Below are 6,057 nucleotides of genomic sequence, written 5' to 3'. Positions count from 1 at the left end.
TGAAAGATCTCTGTTCATTGCTCCATGTACAAGCCCTACAGACCTCTGTATACCACCCACAAACAGATGGCCTTGTGGAAAGGTTCAATAGGACCCTCAAGGGAATTTAGTTAAGCATGTACTGCAGATGAGAGATCGGATAGCCCGAGTTACGCCCATTGTATGGGAACACTTGGAGAGAGCACAGGAGACCCAACGAACCCATTATAACCACCAAGTGAAGCTTCGACGGTTCCAACCAGGGGATCAGATGATTGTATTGGTGCCCACAGCAGAAGGTAAACTGTTGGCCCAGTGGCAGGGACCCTACGAAATAATCGAAGCCGTGGGAGAGCCAGGCCGCCGAAAATTGGAGCAAATTTACCACATCAATCTTCTAAAACCTTGGCACGATCGAGAGACATGCTTAGTCATGCAGGAGACCCTTCCCCAGGAGGATAACTTACATGAGCAAGTGAGGATATCATCCGACTTGACGCCGATCCAAAAGATCGAGGCAGCTGACATGATTAATTGCAACAGAGATGTGTTCTCTGCAAAACCAGGGCGGATGACTGAGACGTATCACCATATCTGCACGATCCCCGGAGCCAAGATAACGTTGAGACCCTACCGAATCCCAGCAGCCAAAAGAGAGGAAATCAAGGCTGAAGTAAAGAAAATGTTAGAATTAGGGGTTATTGAAGAATCTTACAGTCAGTGATCCAGTCCAATTGTTCTAGTGCCTAAACCTGACAGTACCATGAGATTCTGTAATGACTTTCACCGACTGAATGAAATATCCCAGTTTGATGCATACCCCATACCACGCATCGACGAACTGGTTGACCGACTGGGTAGTGCCCGATTCTTGACTACACTGGATCTGACAAAAGGGTACTGGCAGATTCCTCTGACCAAAGAAGCTAAAGAAAAGACAGCATTCTCCACCCCGGATGGGCTATTCCAGTACACCGTCCTCCCTTTTGGGCTACATGGGGCCCCAGGCACATTCCAGTGCCTCATGGATAAGCTGCTGCGTCCCCATACTAGTTATGCAGCTGCATACCTAGATGATGTCATCATCCATACGCCAGACTGGGGAACCCACTTGGAGAAAGTTGAGGAAGTACTGCGTACCTTAAGGCAGGCTGGCCTCACTGCTAATCCCGCTAAATGCGCCATAGGGCTAGCAGAGGCTAGGTACCTGGGATATATTGTGGGAAGGGGCATAGTGAAGCCCCCAAATGAATAAGCTAGAGGCAATTCAAAACTGGTCCCGGCCGACCCAAAAGAAGCAGGTCCGTGCGTTCCTAGGCGTGGTAGGCTACTACCGACGGTTTATTCCCCACTTCGCCACTAGGGCAAGTCCCCTAACGGGCCAGGTGAAGGCCTGAGGTCCAGACATGGTAAAGTGGACCGACGCAGCAGAGGGGGAATTTACAGACCTTCGGACGGCCCTCTGTAATGACCCCATACTCATAGCCCCGGACCTTAACAGGGAATTTGTTTTACAAACAGACACTTCTGAGGTGGGATTGGGGGCAGTTCTGTCGCAAATGGTGGGAGAAGAGGAACACCCAATCCTCTACCTAAGCAGAAAGTTTCTCCCAAGAGAACAGAAATATGCAGTGGTCGAGAGAGAATGCCTTGCTGTCAAATGGGCTATGGAGACACTGCGTTATTACCTCTTAGGCCGGCGATTTACTCTTGTGATGGACCATGCACCCCTCCAGTGGATGCAGCAGAATAAGGAAAAGAATGCAAGGGTCACCAGGTGGTTCTTATCCCTCCAACCATTCCAGTTCCACATACGGCACAGGGCTGGATGCCACCATGGCAACGCTGATGGTCTGTCACAAGCATACTGCCTGGCCTCCCAAGTTGCCCAACTCTGTGGTGTTAAGGAGAGGGGGGGAATATGTGACGGGGCAAGGCCAGATGGCTATGGAAGAGTAGTGGGAGATAGATGTATATTAGCTCCAGGCTAAACAAATCCCTGGTACCAGGCTAAGTGAAAAGGCAGCTGCTCCATATATTATATACACATACATACATGTTCACATTCCCAAAAGGGCTAAAAGTCAGCCTTGCTGGCTTCTTTACCCAGTTACTTCTTGAATCAAAAGCGTCATGGCTCCATAGTTCATTGTCTCCCCACTCCCCTATGCACAAGTTGGTACCTAGTGTTTTATTCAGCCAGTATTAATCAAGGTATCTCCTAGCGTACCGTAGCTTGTAGATGCTCAGCATGACAGGCAGCATCCTTGTAGTGAACACAGGCACTTACCTGGTCTTTTTTACTTTTGTGTGAAGAAGCAACATGAGCCAAATATTGAATGACCTTCTTGGTGTTCTCTGTCTTACCAGCTCCCGATTCACCTCTGCAAAGACAGAGCCTGGGATTCATTCATTCTAATTTCACATAAATAATGCTTCTTATGAACCTTGGGACCTTCGTAATAACTCTAGCCCATTATGGATTATAGAAGGGGGATCAGTAAGAGGAAGTGTATAGCAACCAGCCTGGTTTTTCTGCTTTTTCACTAAAGTCTTTCCTATCTTTGAGTGGGTTTGCATGCTTTGGACTGGGTGCCAAAGCTGGAATGGGATCAGTTCACGCTTGGAAGATCAGAAAGGTGAACTTTTGTTTTCTCTAGTGCAAAAAAAAGGGCTTAGGCTGAAACAGGAGGAAGGTGGGTTAAAGTCTGATAGGAAGCTGTGAATAGATGATTTTTATTTTAAATGTTCCATCCATCCCTTCTCTGTTCTTAACTTTCCTCCCTTGTAAATTTCTCCCATACCAGACAAGTCCATACATCATCATCCACGTGAGGCCCGGCTGTGAGGGTCACCAAGTCACAAAGCCTACAATTTGATCCCTAAGGTAACATTATCATCTTCTGTTTAATACCATTAACCAAAACCACTTGTGTTTGTCCACTTAAGTAACCAGAGAATGTATTCTGGCAAAGTTACAGGATATCCAGTTCCAGCGAGGCTCTGTTTAGACAGTAGGATAACTGGTCCCCATGAAAAAAATCCATGTGCCAAAAAAAAAAAAAAAAGTGCTGCTGTACCAGTTTGGATTGGGATTTTCTCCGATTGTTAAGCAGGGTTGATCTTGATCAGCACTTGGAAGAGAGACCATAGAGGGCCTGTAAGAAGTGTCATGAGTGACTCAGCAACCAGAATCAGTACTCGCTGAACCAAGATAGTAAATGTGTGGGCCACACTTTGCTACTGCAGGTGCAGCCTTTGGAATGGGATATAAAACCAAACAACACTTCAGATTCTGCCCCACGCATCTGAATTTCCACAGCAACACTGGACCTTCAAAGTGATGTGCCTGGTAGGCAGGGCAGCATTTGAATGTGGTTGCCTTCTGACACAAAGCCTGCAGTGGAGGGCAGCAGCTGGAGGGACAAAGCAATACAACAAATGGTGGATTTTGGCTTGGGGGATGTTTTGGACACTTGAGATTTTAAGGGGTTTTTTTGTATAAGTTTTACCAAAAGGGGGGACTAAGCACCAAGCTGAATACATTGCTCTTTCCCCCAGCGTACCTGGAACATGGGAGGAGGAAGTGCAGAGAGAAGCTCTTTATAACAAAAGGGCCACTTTTTGCCTTCAGATTGGGGCGGAGCAGGGGGAGGAATCAACTTTTTGATAGACTATATTTAGTAGCAGCACTTGCAGGGTGAGACTGAGTTTGAAACTTTATTGGGCTGAGCATAGTACAGACATGTGGTAGGTGAGAGCCCTGCCTTATAGACCTTGTAATCTAAATAGACAAGACAGAAGAGGTGAGAATGAAATCATTAGTATCCCCCTTTTACAGATGGAGAACGGAGGCACAGAGAGATTAAGAATCTTTGAAGATCTGGGCCTCAAGTGACTTGCCCAAGTTCACTCAGTAAACCTGTGTTAAAGCTGGGAATTCAGCCAAGATCTCATGAGTACCAATCTTGTTCCTCAACCACAAGATTGTTCTTCCAAAGGAGAGTTTCCTTGTTAAAATGACTCTTTTCCCGAGGATATTAGGAACCCAGGCAAAAATCTTCAAAAGTCCTGAAGTAATTTAGGGCCTAACTCCCATTTTCGAAAATGACATAGGCATGCAGTAGTCTAGGTCTTGTTGAAAAGTCAGTGGGAAAGCCTATACACGGTGGGGTTGTTTGTTTGTGTTTTTTTGCTTAACATGTAGTTTTTTTAAGAGTCCAGTTGCAGCAAAGGGAACTTTTCCTCACAGCTCGGGTAATGCTACCTCAAACTGAGAGACTATTTGGCAATTGCTCTAAAATGGGGAGAAAACTGATGAATCACAGAAATGAAAGGCTGGAAGGGACCTCGAGAAGAAGTCATCCAGTTCATCCCCCCTGCGCTGTGGCAGGACCGAATAAACCTAGACCCTCCCTGACAGGTGTTTGTTCAACTTGTTTTTAACAGCTTCTAATGATGGGGACTCCATGATCTTCCTCGAAAGCCTATTCCAGAGCTTAACTACCTGTACAGCTAGCAAGTTTTTCCTAATATTTAACCTAAATGGTAGGGCCAGATTTCTAAAAGGCATTTAGGCTCCTAAAGATGCAGTTAGATGCCTAGTAGGATTTTCTAAAGTGCCTACAGTTAGGCGCCTAGGTAGTTTTCACAATCCCGCTAGACACTTAACTGCATCTTTAGGAGCCTAAATACCTTTAAATGTCTGCCCCTTAATGACTTAATAGGAACAGCAACACATTTAAAAAACAATTCATCAACAGACAAATGGTTGGTTTGGCAGCAGTGGCTTGAGCGCAAACTGAAGCCCCTCAAGGCTGCAAGTTGTCAGCACCAGGAATTCTAGTTCTAATTAGTTAACCCAATGGCAGTTTGAAGCAGAAAGTTACTTCTGAAGAAACTCATACTCAGTTTTTAATTCTGTCACTTACCAGCGCCATATTTCAAAAATTCCTTTGAACCCAGAGAGTCAGTATTATGTCAAGTTAGCTTTTACCAGTAAATCATTAGACTGGCTTAAAATGATCTTACAGCCATGAAGGGGATGGTGGGGAAAAGCATCCACAAGTGCCTCTGTTGTTTGTTCATATGCTTTCTTGCTCTCTTTTCCCCGGACATTCACACAAGTGTATTGTGCTTTCATAGACTTCTGGGGAGTGGCTTCAGAGATGGATCCTGAGCTGGTAAGTCAACAAAACTTCATTGAAGTCAATGACACTACTTAATTTACATCAGCTGAGGATCTATCCCTCTGTTCGTAAGAACATGGGTGCCTGCTCACAAATGAGAATATTCATGCCAGACATGTTTACTTTAGGTCATTCAACTTGGGAACAGAAACCATGCCATGTGATTTAGTTAGACAGTCATCGAGCTCCAATACTGGACATCGAATACTGCATGTATCACTTGCTATGACTACTACTTGAAAAATCCAACAGGATGAAACCTGTTTCTAAAAATTATAGGAACAATGAAATCGTGATCAGCTTGTGGAGAGTTGAAATACAAAAGAGGGCTGAATCCAAGGTATACAGGGCTGATCCAAACAGCTGGACTTACCAGTCCAAACATGCATCTTCAATCTAGACAAGCTTCATTTGTGATTAAAAAAAATACCAGCAAAGAAAAAAGTATTAAGGACCTGATTCTGATCTCATTTACATGAGCTTTGGGGCGGCAGGGGCACCACCATTGGCGTCAGAGGAATTACATTAGTGTAAGAGCAGAGTCAGAAATAAGTTCCCCATGAGAGAGAGAGAGCACCATATACAACTCACTCTAAAATACACTCTTTATCTTGAGCCGCCTCCAAGACACTGTCCCTGGAGGCGACTAGAGAACTCCTCTACATTTCAGAGTGCAGTATATAGAAATAAAATCACAACATAGCTGCATTATACTTACATAACTACTGTGTTGCATCAACCTTTTGTGGGGTACTTTGGCATTTCTGTTTGCAAGCCTGGCAACAACTTGAAAGTGCAGAGGAGAATGAAAATATAAGAAAACTACCTTTAGAAAGGAGTCATTTGAACCTCAACAAAGAGCACTAAATATATTCTCATTTTGGGTGAT

At 44.7% G+C, this 6,057-nt stretch overlaps 1 long non-coding RNA gene across 1 annotated transcript; it reads left to right on the top strand.

Annotated features, from left to right (window-relative positions):
• The first annotated feature begins 5,102 nt into the window (after positions 1 to 5,102).
• On the top strand, positions 5,103 to 5,615 carry LOC122459478. Its single transcript, XR_006280197.1, has 2 exons — positions 5,103 to 5,162; positions 5,297 to 5,615. It is a non-coding gene; the product is annotated as an uncharacterized LOC122459478 (long non-coding RNA).
• The last annotated feature ends 442 nt before the right edge of the window (positions 5,616 to 6,057 follow it).

This window comes from Dermochelys coriacea, chromosome 3, assembly GCF_009764565.3.
Source record: "Dermochelys coriacea isolate rDerCor1 chromosome 3, rDerCor1.pri.v4, whole genome shotgun sequence".
NCBI lineage: Eukaryota > Metazoa > Chordata > Testudines > Dermochelyidae > Dermochelys > Dermochelys coriacea.
Note: the sequence above shows the minus strand (reverse complement) of the source record. Positions and strands in the feature narration are given on the sequence as shown.